Source organism: Halichoerus grypus, chromosome 6, assembly GCF_964656455.1.
Source record: "Halichoerus grypus chromosome 6, mHalGry1.hap1.1, whole genome shotgun sequence".
Lineage (NCBI taxonomy): Eukaryota > Metazoa > Chordata > Mammalia > Carnivora > Phocidae > Halichoerus > Halichoerus grypus.
Window position 1 is genome coordinate 109971593 of NC_135717.1, and position 13083 is coordinate 109984675.

Below are 13083 nucleotides of genomic sequence, written 5' to 3' on the forward strand. Positions count from 1 at the left end.
CGCGCGCGTCCACGCGCACCCCGGCTCGGCCCCGAAAGGAGAGGTCGCTGCCCGGCTCCGGGAGGGCGCGCGGGCGCGGGGCGCGGGGCGGCGAGGCAGAGCGTGCGGGCCGGCGGGCGGCGAGCTGGGCAGGACCGGCTGGGCGAGCAGCCGCCGGCGCTGAGCGAGGGGCGGGTTATCTGCGCGACGAAGTTCACCCAGGCGCGGCCCAGGTTCTCAAGTGCAGCTCGGTCGTCTCCTCTGCCCCGCCCCCGATTTTATGCTCCCTCCCCCTTTTTTTAACCAACAATCCTGATGGATTGAAAAGACAGGAAGGGTGAAGGGGGGAAAAAGACAAACCCAATTTCCTCTGATCAAACGGTTTGGGGATTGCTTATTTGGGTCTCTTTTCACTTCGTGTGTGTGTGCTAGGGGAGAGGGTAGTTAATTAAACTCTTAGATTCCTTCGGGCGCGCCTCGCCTCGCTGGGGACCCACTGGGACTCGATCCTATCTCGTGCAATCCTCCAGGCTAGGCTGTCTCCGCCTGGGAAGGAAGAAGCCGAAGATGCAGCGTCTAGTTCCTTCCCTTCCCCTCCTCGACGGTCCTAGCATCTCCAAGAAAAGCTCAAAGTCTGGAGAGTGCGTGTGAGAACCTCAGCCCACCCCAACGTCCAGAGCCTGACCCAAGTTAGCATGGCTTACTTAAAGTCGTTTTCAGAGTACTAATTTGATCACGATGATCGTTTTTCATTGGCCAATGACTCTCCAGGTTTTCCCTCTGCCCGATTCCCAGGGTTGGGCTCTCAGGCACGTTCTCCCAGGATGAACTGGGACTCGGCCTGTTTGGAAGTTCTGCCCTGACATTTGTGTTGCCTTAGAAGGTCTCGCCATTTCCAATTCCAGATCAGTGGAGTCACACACCGTGTGGGTACGATTTCCTCCGAGGTTACAGAGGGCAGACCCGACAGCAGCTGCTAACCCCAGCTTGACAGGTGTTTCTGCGAAGCTGAAGCTTCCTTGATCTGTCGACCGCTGTCACAACCCTCTAGGATACTGTATCATCCTCCAGGAAGATGAGTGTGTGTGTGTGTGTGTGTGTGTGTGTGTGTGTGTGTGTGTGTGTGTGTGTGTTGGAGGTGTGTTGTAAGAACCGTTTTTATTCCTTTAAAAAAAATCAAAAAGGCCAATCAGAATTTTTCAGAGCACTGAGTCTCTTCCATTTTCATTGGAAGTGAAGCAAAGTAATACTCAGCAAAAAATAGACTGGATGAAAAAGAGGATGTAAGGAAATAACATCTAAAGGCAAAGCGAGGAGGAAACAGAACAAATCTAGGGAAATGTTTCACCTTGGCACTGTGCTCTGTAATTCCAAGTCTGACTCACATCTCCTGCACGACAGAAACTCTCTCCCTTCTAGATACACAGACCGGGTTTCTGATTCTCTGAGCACAGATCACTCAGGAAACAAAGCTGTTGCTTTTGAAATAACTCTGCCTGCTTGTGGTGTTTGTAACTGATGGGAATCTGAGGGAAAACAACCTAGGCTGTCTTGCTCCTCAGCATTTTATTGGAGTTAGCCTTTTAAGTTGTGTCTGTTTAACTTACCATGGTTACAAATGCTTCTATTAAGCTATAAACTTATTTAGCTTCTATCTAACCTCCAGAAGGGCCCAAGAAGATAGACAACGTGATTGATTTCACCCATGAAGGTAGTAAAATTAGTAGGTTTAAGGGCAGAGAGTCCACTCTCTTTGTTAGTATCTGTGGGTGTCTATCTGTCTATTGTCTCAATCAAGACCTTCAAATGCAAGCAGTTCCTGATGAACTGAATGATGCAGTGGAACAGAAGCCATTGAGGATGGTGTCACTTGTACAGCAGCGTCTTCATGAGAAAGTCCTCTTCGGTGGACCAGCAGGCATTTGGAACAGGCAGAATTGGGGTGAAGAAGCTCAGGGAGAGAATATTTATTAAGCCTACTCTTGGACCTCCCTGATGATTGGGGGAAATGATACTTTCTTATGATAAGAAATGATTCTTGGGGCTCCTGAGTGGCTCAGTCGGTTAAGCGTCTGCCTTGGGCTCAGGTCATGGTCCCAGGGTCCTGGGATCGAGCCCCGCATCGGGCTCCCTGCTCATCAGGAAGCCTGCTTCTCCCTCTCCCACTCCCCCTGCTTGTGTTCCCTCTCTCACTGTGTCTCTCTCTGTCAAATAAATAAATAAAATATTTTTTAAAAAATGATTCTGTTATCAGAGAACTTATAACTCTGTGATGACTTCACAAAGGTTTTGTTTACTGAGCATCACACACATTGGGCACAGTAGGGCATCCATAGTTGTTCCCTCCAGAGGCTTATTTCCTCTCTGGACGGTGCGCTGGGCAGCATCTTTTGGATCTGATGCAAATGTGAATGCTTGGTCTTCAACCAGGACTCTCATAACATTACTTTGGGTGGCGCATGTGATGATTTGCAGTCAGAGAAGTCTGAATTCAAATCTCAGCCCCATTCCTTACCGAATGTAACCCAGGATAATGCAGTTAATCCTGAGGTGATTCTTAGTTTCTTCATTTGCAAATGAGGAGAGTAATACCTACCTCAGAGAGATAGATATGGGGAAGATTGAATGCTAGGTGTGCAGGAAAGACTCAATACATATATAATGCCACAGCCACCCTTCTCTACACCAGCCTCCAAGAAAATCCTGCAAGTTAGAAAAGAACCATTATAAATTTAATCTAAAAAAGCATGTTTCACTGTGGACTATTGGGTTGTTTCTGGGTCTTTTATATTACTGGTGTTACTTTGCCTTTACAAACCAATATGGTACCATACTTAAATAAATTCACTTAGGGAATGTCCACTTCTGTTTTAAAGCCTTGGTAACAAATGTATTTTTTTTTTTTTTAAATAATAGCTTTATGCACTGAACTGTGTCCTTCAGAGATTCATCTGTTGAAGTGGTCACCTCCTAGTACCTCAGGATGTAATCTTGTTTGGAGGTAGAGTCTTTGTAGCTCGGACCTTAAAAAAGCAAGAACTGACAGTTTTGGCAGGCTCTGATTCTCAGGTCTTTTTGCTTCCTAGGCTTTGCTTGGTCCTTATTCCCTGTATTTGCCCGCAACGGGGACTCCTTTCCCCGACCTGAAGACTCAGCTCCACCCAGTGTTTCCAGGGCAAATCAGTTTTGACCCTTTAATCATAGGCTTAGCTGTAAGGCATGTTCCCCTACTAGAAATCCTACATAGCTTCCCAGGGCTTTCTAGATTGAGCACACCCTCCTTGGATTAGCCTAAAAGGTCCCTCGTATTTGTACTCTATCTCTCTAGTTTATTTTCCTACCAGTCCCCATCCTTGTTTGTCCTAACCATATTAAACTATTTGCAGTTCTTTGAAAGCATGAAGCTATTTTATGCCTCTATGATTTGAACATACCTAGACTATTACCCACTGATAACTGCCCTCTTTATTAGATAATTCCTGCTTATCCTTTACAATTCAACATAAGCATCACCTTTTTTGATGGTCCGTTGAGATGCATATTGTTGTTTTGTCTGCTTAGCATCTATTTCTCCTTTGTAATGCCCCAGATTTTCTTTGGGGAACCACTTTCCCCCATTGTCAGTGCCCATGGTTTCCTTGGTGACTTATCCCTGGACCAGGTGACTCAGACCTGGAAAATTAGAGGTCTGGATCCTCCTGATCAAAAGAATGGTCCAGGGATGGGCATGTGACCCAGGTCAGATCCTGGGATTTTGCAGGAACTTTTAGGAATTTCACAGCAACAAATTCAACAAATATCTATTTAGCATTTATATACCAGTGAGCTCTTTGCTGGAAATTCAACAGTAAACCAAACAAAGTCTCTATCCCTATGGATCTTCTTTGAGCCCCTGGATCAAACTCTGCCTGAAAACAAACTACCACAGAATGTTTCAGGTGAAATTGATATTTGTTGTTGTCTTTTCAGCAACTCTGGTGTTTAAGTGACTTGCAAATTAAAGAATACTAACTGGTATCACCATTTAGATGCTACTTTTCTCTGTTCAACTTTCTACGCTTTTATCAGGTCATTTGTTTATTTGATTAGTTATACCTGATCTTATTCCAAAAACATTTAAGGCCATTTTAATTAAACAGCAATTACATATAGCAAGTTAACTTGAAATTTTAATTTGAAAGTAAGTATGAAATGAGAAACAGAAAGGAGACAAATTCATAAAATTAATTCCGTAAAGAATGGGACACAATTTAGCTTTTAGGTTTCTAGCAGCCAATATAACAGGGGTCACATAATTCTTACACAATTGAAAACATCTCTAAGATAAAATAATCCTTTCAGGAGAAGCACAATTATTGTTAAATCAAAGAACAGAAAGAAGCACCCACCCCATGAAGAAGGCTGCTTCAGACAAATGATGCACAACATCCTTGCAGAGCACACAACAATGTGTTTCTTGGGGCTTGAGCATCCCTCAATTCACTTTTCAGAAAATTCGTTTTTCAGAAAGGGAAATTTAATTCACTTCACTTCGTGACAGGCATTTCACAGAGTGTATAACAATTACAGCGAAGTCAGTAGTCCAGAGTGTTCTAGTAGTACACAACAGGGGCCACATAGTTGGAGGGGAAGAGGTAGGGTCAGGGAAGTCTTCCTGGAAGAAGAGGCATCTGAAAGGTGAACTAACCTAAGGAAAGGTGTGTGTGTGTGTGCATGTGTGTACATGCATGTGCACGCATGTGTGTCCATGTTCAAGCAATTTAGGTAGAGGGAACATCATGTGTAAAAGTGAGGGTGTGAGTGCCAGTATGGTGAATCTGAGAAACTGAAAGATGTCCAGTCTGGCTGCAGCTTGGGGTGCCAAGGGAGAGTGATGATGGAAGCTTGGCTGAGCCTGGAGAGATGGGCAGAGGCTGCGTCATGAATAAGCTTTGGTGGGGGAAGATGGTGGGTTCAGTTTTGGATGTCAAGAGAAAGTAACCTTCAAAAATGACTAAGAAGAAGCCAAAGATACAGGAAGGAGCTAGGGAGAAAGGGGGGTGAAAGAATTCAAAAGAAGAGGGCATTTCAAGAACAGAGTAGTTCCTGTCCTCTTCTGCTAAATTCTGCTAAGTTTTCGACTGCTGAGAACAAACTGTGTTCCGTGGACCCCTCATGGTTCTATCAAACCCCTAAATTAGAGGTTTGCTGGAGGCCCTCAGATGTCCTGAAGGGTGGGCCTCAGGGACCTCAAGAAGGTTCCACAGTTGACAGTATTTCTATAAAGTGCTAATCTGCATGTCCTTCAGACAAGCCTCCATAAATATGCACCAGACTTTTGGAAGTTTGGCCAGTAGTGATCTTGAAATGAGTATTCCTTGGTAATACTCGACCATTCTATGTTGCTCATTTAAAAAGGAATTATATGTTTTAACAGTCAGCTGAGCCAAACTGATCATCTCTTGTGAAAACTGACTCAGGACATGTGCAAGAATCGAAGACCAGGGGCGCCTGAGTGGCTCAGTCGTTAAGCGTCTGCCTTCGGCTCAGGTCATGATCCCAGGGGCCTGGGATCAAGCCCCACATCGGGCTCCCTGCTCCACGGGAAGCCTGCTTCTCCCTCTCCCACTCCCCCTGCTTGGGTTCCCTCTCTCGCTGTGTCTCTCTCTGTCAAATAAATAAAATCTTTAAAAAAAAAAAAGAATCGAAGACCACTTCAAAAGTGAGTGACAAGAGAATGCGGGGTTAGGGTCCACTCCTTTATCACAGCAATCTTTGTAATCTTTGATTTGTTGTCTCTCTCTCTCTCTCTCTCTCTTTTTTTTTTTTTTTTGAGAGAGAGAGGAGAGGCAGAGGGAGAGGGAGAGAGAGAATCCCCAGCAGGCTCCATGCCCAGCGCAAAGCCCCATGTGGGGCTTCATCCCACGACCCCCGAGATCATGATCTGAGCTGAAATTAAGAGTCAGATGCCCAACTGACTGAGCCACCAAGTCGCCCCTGTTGTCTCTTCTACTAGTCTGCTCCTAAGGGCAGAGTCCTGCCTAATCCAATGTTGTAACTCCAGTGCCTTGCACAGTGACTGGAATAGAATAGGTGCAATACACATGAAATGACAAGTGACTACTGAGCCTCAATAGAGGGGGCGAAGGTGGGGGCGCAGAGGGCTGGTTAGTGCATCCCTAAGATGATCCAGCCAAGGCTAATGTGTCCACAGTCTGAAGGAACTCAGGGACAGATATTTGGGCTGTAGAGACAGCCGTAGATGGGGAGGCAGGGGGCCAGGTGAAGTGGCAATTAGAGTTTGGGGGCAGGGTCTAACCTCCCAGGAAGAGGGAGCTGGAGTTCAAGTGTGGACCAGAGCCCCAGTGGCCAGATTAGAAAGCAGGGTGGAATCCAAAGGTATCTACACATGGTGGGGGCATAGCTGCTGCTTGGAGGAGCCCCATAGCAGATGCCCAGCTCTGGGGAACAAGATGAATTGGACCTCCAGCACCAAAATCGAGAGGCTGGGACTGGAGAACAGCTTGGTGTTTGTGTATTTTGGTTCTCTGATTCTGTCTTCCTTATTTATATTTCAAACCAGACATTATCAGTTTTATATACCTGTGAGTTTAGAGAAAGAAAGAAGAAAAATAAATGTCCTTTTTGCTCACAGCTTTTAACCCTGTTTTATTTCAAATCTCCTTTGTGCAATGTAGAGACACTCACAACTAATTTATTCACATTGACAGCTTACAAAAACTAGAGAGAGTGACATGACGGCTTCTAATGACCTTTCTGGAAATATCTTTGAGTTAAATGGTGACTTATTTTCTCCTTTTTCATCTAAAAGGAACTTTGGAGCTTTTAGTTGAATCACTGAAGGAGGATTAAAATCAATCCTCTGCTTCTCAAACTCTAGATCTTAGTCTTCACCACATATTCTCTTCTTTTTATAAAAAGTAGCAATTCCTGCTTCAGACTGTTGCCTATTCTTTTGGCAGTAGGCTTGAAGATTTTCTATAGATAGCACATGGCGTTCCATAAATATCTTCAAGAATGACCTGCAATGTCTGAATTAGCTTTTTCCCTCCCTCATGCTTTGTCTGGGGCAGGAGTTTCCAGATGTCAGAGTTTAAATAATTCTTCAACTCCTACTCATGCCCCGCCAACCCAACCCCCAACTCCCACCCTGGGTCCAGAATTTGTGGGGCATTAAAATAAAGCAAAATTCAAGCAAGCCTAAGGGAGAAAATAATGACACGCTCAATCGTGTGGTTATGGACTATAAGTATACAAAAGGAACAACCTTCAAATAGAGATTGCTAAACTTATAGTCCATCTTCTTCTGGGGTTTAAGATGGGAAGGGAGAAATTGGGGAATGGTGCCTATGCGCCACTTCATGAGCAGAAAAAAAAACAAAGAAAACTATTGCCTTGTGCTCATCCACTCTGAAAATCCAGAAACATGGATCCGGAGTCACATGGCAGGACAGCGGGAGCAACTTGGAGACACATTCCTGATCCCCTTGGGAATTGGCTCCCAGGCTAGCACCCTGCACCAGGATGTGGTTTTTGGTGAGTGAGAGCCACTCATGGGTCCAGAGATTAGCCTTTTATGTTAGCATGCTTACCTTGCGACTAGGGCACACTCCCCTCTACATTACTGTCTCAAAGCATTAGCAGAATAATGTGTCACTCATGATGTGATTGAGTGAAATGTATAAAGGAAATTAGTTTACTAACTCCATTAGGTTAAAAGGCAAATGGGAGACTAAACCAATAATCAAACAGTAATATTTTAATTTTCAGGGTTAGTTAACTGACAGGGAATTTCTCTTTTAATTTAGCTTTCTACATTGTGTAATAATGAAGTTTAAGGAGCCTTATAGAGAAACAGAGGAAATTAGGGTGCCAAGCAAATCAACTCATTTAATCCTTTTATAGAGTTTCAGAGTTACAACCCACTCTTGCTAAAAAGTACTATTTCAGCCACCAAAGCAGAATAATTCAAAATGAGGAAAAGAAAAAAAGAAATGCCCCACAGAGAAAGGAGCTGAAAATGAAATCAAAGAATCAGGAGTACATTTTCTCCAAGTGAACAACTCAAGACGGTGAGATCCCAGCCCATGCTTCCGCGTGGCATTTGAACTTCTGTATTTGTAAGTTGCACGAAATCTTGTCTAATCTGAAATTGGAGTTTGCCTGGAAGCGGCTGTAGCTCTTACTCTCGTTACATTGGTTAGAATAGGCAGGCAGTCCAGTCAGTGGAACCTGCGAGAGACCTGAATACAGTTGGACGTTTATGGTTTTGCTCATCCATGCGCTGCAAGAATCAGGAAAGTTGTGTGGGTGCCAAGTTTATGGAGGGGTGACTCTGAAAACACAGCCAAAGGAAAAGAATTTCTGGTCACAGTCACGGCAGAAGTACACTGATACTGTTCTCTCCCTGCAATGTTGGGGGATGAGCCTGTCAGGGAAGCGCTCTACGCGGGACCCAAGTCGCTGGAGACAGAGCTGAGTCACCTGACTTTTCCTAGTGCAAATGCCCATCAGCGGACTCGGTGACTGGCGTTTGGCAAGCTGTTGCTATTGTTACTATTACTGACATTATTTTTTATTAAGGTCTTGACGGTTCATACTGGAGGACTGCATTTTCTTTTCTTTTCCCTGTTTAAATTTGATGCTGAAATTGATTTAAAATGTCCAACAGAAAACCACAGATGACTCAGTGATTTATGAGCATCAGAAGTTGGGGAAGCTAGCCGTATTATTGTCCGTGGTTCATCCTCTCCCGTGTCTGCTGTGAGTGAGGTTTGCTAACATATCAGCTGTGTGGTGTCAAAGTTTTTATCATCTCTCCCCCTTATCTGGCACTTTGCATGTCTGCTTGTATAATATTTGGCATGTTTTGTGTGTTTCAAAGTTCTGATTAGATTGTTGGCCCTTTGAGGGCAGGGTCATTTCCAATATGGCTTTATATCCCATCTCATGGCCTACGTACTTGAGACAGTGCCTGCATTCTCTAAATGTAAAACCAATATTGGTCGATTACTCATATTTATTAAGCATGTAGTTCCACATTCTCAATATACTCTAGAGATGCAAAATCATAGTTTTTAGATCTAGGAGAGGCCGTTAGTCCAAACGTCTCATTTTATAGAGCAAGAAACTGAGGAGAAAGAGAAAAAAAAAAATGTGCTCACCGTCACATGGCACGGTGGGGATTAGAATTCAGCTGTCAGACTTCTATTTTTTTTCTTTTGTTCCCAGTTGGAGAAACTAGCGTCATTCAGTAAAGTGAAGAGATGAGGGGCTGGCCAGTAAAATGAATTAGAGGCACAAATCATGGGCTTGTAAGTACTGTTCTCAGTTTTGTGTATCATAACTATTATGTAAATATAGTCTAAGACATTCTGCTCAATACCAAAGGCTAATATAAATGCATGCCTGCCTTTATGTGAGGTGAAGGGAATGTTCCACTAAGAGTAGCTCCCAGGCATGAGCCTAGATAGAAGAGAACAAGGCAGCAAAGAGTGTATCTACTTGCTTTCCTACCCAAGGCCCATGTTGCATGGTTTTCTAAGTTTCTTTTTAAGTACCTAACTCTGGGCCCACTAGCCATTGGGGGAATGTTCTATTCCTTGACGACGATCCAAAGGTGAACATACAGGATGGCTTTTTTCTGTTTGCATCCCCAAATGCTGGCTTCCCTTCCTCCCTCTCTCCCCTTTCTTCCTTCTGAGAACATTTATTGATCACCTACTATATGCTGAGAGCAATGCTACGTAGTCAATGGGGAGACAACTATGGACAAGATGGTTGTCCTGCTTTGGAGCTCACAGTTTTATTAGGGAGACAAATGTCCTAAATATTCACCCAACAGTGAGGGAAATGCTGAAAGAGGCCTCTGGAAAATGTTAGCGGGAGCAGGAGAGCAAAGGAAGGAGCAGCTAATGATACCTGTGTGGTCAGACAAGTGTTGCCAAGGAACACTGGCAATGAGTCTTCCCCCAAGAGCTCCCGGGGAGGGGCGCTTTCAGTGGGAGAGCGATGTCCCTCAGAGGGGGCAGTGTGCGCAGACGCAAGCAAACACGCGAGGAAATGGCATGTGTGGGGGCCCAGAAGTAGTTTGGCATAGTAGAAAATGGGCAGTCGTGTGGAGGACAGCTGACAGTCCAGGCTGGAAAGTAGAAACCTGAAGGACGCTGGGTGCTGCGAGAAGGAGTTTATATTTTAGCTTACAGGAATGGGGAGGAAGGAACCAGCAGAGCAGAAATTGAAGAAACTAATGTCCTTTTCCTCAAAGTAACCCAAGTTGCTGAATATAAATAGCACTGCAGAAGAAAAAAAATACATTATCTGGGCTCATTTCATTTTCCTATAAAGATGAAAATTAGTTCTTGGAGATAGCTTTCGCTTTTGTAATTATTAGGCTCTTCCAAGTGGTAGGCAATAGTACTTTTATAAAGCAAGTCATAGGGGTACCAGGGTGGCTCAGTCGTTAAGCAACTGCCTTCGGCTCAGGTCACGATCCCAGGGTCCTGGGATCGACCCTGTATCAGGCTCCCTGCTTGGTGGGAAGCCTGTTTCTCCCACTCCCACTCCCCCTGCTTGTGTTCCGTCTCTATCTGTCAAAAAAAAAAAAAAAAAAGCAAGTCATAGTTTTGGCTGATTTACAATGTATTTTCGATGTTAATGAAAGGGCAAGGGACTGGGAATTATGGGGCTGTGGGTTCTGGGGTCCAGGTCCACCATTAACTGGGACCAGTACAAATCTTCTCGGGCCTGTCCTTCCCATTCATCAGGTCAGGGGATGGGGTAGCAGCTTTCCAGAGATTTTTCAGTACTAGGGTTGGAGTGTGTGACTTTGTGTATGGGTGTGGGGTGTGTATGTATTTGCATATTTATCTAGCCAATTCCAATAAGAATTGCTAACTTTGAATTTTGCCAAATAAGGATAGTATAAAAATAAACAAACAAAGCAAAACAATCTAGCGATTCCCACCAAAAACAGGGAAGGGAATAATAGCAGAATAAAGAGTCTTCTAAGTTGCCATTGTGCCACCTTACTGAAATTCTGTTAACTTTTTGGATAGATAATACATGCATAGTTTTCAAAATTCAAAAGGTAAAACATGTACACAATAAAAACAGCTCTCTCTCACCCTTTCCCCTAGCCACCCAGTCTTGCCTGCCAGGTGCTCTACTTTCTAGTTGCCAAGATAAAGTAGGAAAGATGACAATTTGCAAAGCCCTCAAGGATCAAGGTTTATCACAAAAGAAAGGCTTTTTTTTTTTTTTTTTTTGAGGGAGGAGAATCTTAAGCTCTTAAAGAGATTTGTCAAAAGGGTATCTACACAGGGGCGCCTGGGTGGCTCAGTCAGTTAAGCGTCTGCCTTCGGCTCAGGTCACGATCTCAGGGTCCTGGCATCGAGCCCCGCATGGGGCTCCCTACTCAGCAGGAAGCCTGCTTCTCCCTCTCCCACTCCCCCTGCTTGTGTTCCCTCTCTCGCTGTCTCTCTCTGTCAAACAAATAAATAAAATCTTAAAAAAAAAAAAAAAAGGGTATCTACACAAAGGCTCTTGAGTAAAATAATGGACAGTAAACTCAGTAACAATCTATGCACAATGTAAAGGAGTTCCTCATTTCTGAGCTAAGCATCTGTTTAAGAATTTAAGGAAATGCTTAGCTGAATTTCTAAAATTCTATTCCATTTAAAAAAAAAAAGACAAAACAAGAAGACTCTGGCCTGGAGTGTTTTGAGGGAAGCGGTCACCCCAAACCCCATTTATTTCTGCCCTCAGGGAATCTTGGTTTAACTCCTGAATCATGTTTAATTTTAAATAGGACTACAACTTGATTTGGTTCCAAGATAATTCAGCCCCCCAATGAAATCCTGTGTAACTGAATGGGGGAACTCTTTCGGATACAATTGTTTACTGTTATTCTTTTATATGTGACATGCCTCTGACAAGAGCCAAGTTTGGTTTGACATGATTACTAGTTAGCTGTTCTTCTAGATGGTAATTGGTCAACAGATTCAACTGCTTTTAGAGGCCAGTCCTGGAATGCAGATGTGGTGCCCTCCAATCAGCTTAACAAGGATCCTTATGTTCTGGTGGCCAAAGTAGGATTGGATTTGGAGCTGGTACCAAGGAGTCCAGGTACAAGTTAAAATCAGAGGAGATTTTGATTGACTCTGGTATGTGTCCCCGAGAGTGGTGCTACGGTCATCAGAAAGCGAATCCCGCCAGCCCTGAATATCAGGCTAGTAGGGAAGTAAGCACCGTAAAGGAGTATTAAAAGCCTTGGATCAATGTACATCATGCAATCTGGCCATAAATCATTGGCTGTAGAATGAAGGACTGACATCAGATCAATAATTGCCAGAAAAATTAAATTTTTCATTAAGTGCAACAGAAAGCAACGGTTGAGCAGTTAAACCTAAACCCAGCCTGCTTTCCGGGGGGGGGGGGGGGGGGGGCGGGGAATAATAGACCGTGAGACCCAGGTTTGTTGAGGACAAAGCTGTTGGCATGGAATTCTGAGGAAATGAGAGAAGAAAAACTGACTGTATCTCATGTTTGCTTTTAATGGTTGAATGGAGTGACAGATTTGTATAAAAATCGGGACCTGTTAATTACAGTATGGGTTAAAGAGCCCCTGGGACAGATCTTTCTTAGGGCCCTTCTTCCGGGGCTGAAGACGTGTCTTAGGGAGTGTTCTGGATCTGGAAAACGAGAGCTCTTGTTCCAAAGCCTCACCAGCAGAGCCAGGCATTGACGGGGATCTGTAATTCACAGTTCCTCCCACCGCAGTCCTGCCGGGAGCAACAAAGCCCCAGCCACCAGGAACAGCCTAAGGGACAGGCCTCCCACTGAGGGCTTGGTGGGGGGGCCCTCCTGCCCTTCCTCTCCTCCTCCCCCACTACATGCAAACCCCTTGTAGCTTTCTCGGAACTACACTAAAATTACTTTCTTGCTAATGGGCTCTCTCTTCTCTTGGCTCTCTAGCAGTTCCTTCCCACACACAAGGCAGGAAAAAGAGGGTGGGATTCTCCACCGGAAAGCTCTGTTTCCACGTTTAATTGATCTCTAGTTCACAGTGGCACTGCCTCTTGAACCCACCCTGGCCTCGGCGCA

The 13083-nt window shown here is 44.5% G+C and overlaps 1 long non-coding RNA gene across 1 annotated transcript in view; it reads right to left on the reverse strand.

Annotated features, from left to right (window-relative positions):
* Nucleotides 1-8284: 8284 nt before the first annotated feature.
* The window catches only part of LOC118518667 (uncharacterized), a 54830-nt gene continuing 50031 nt past the window's right edge, over nt 8285-13083 (reverse strand). The window contains exon 3 of the long non-coding RNA XR_004908822.2: nt 8285-8314. This is a non-coding gene — a long non-coding RNA (uncharacterized LOC118518667). The remainder of the gene's footprint in view (nt 8315-13083) is intronic.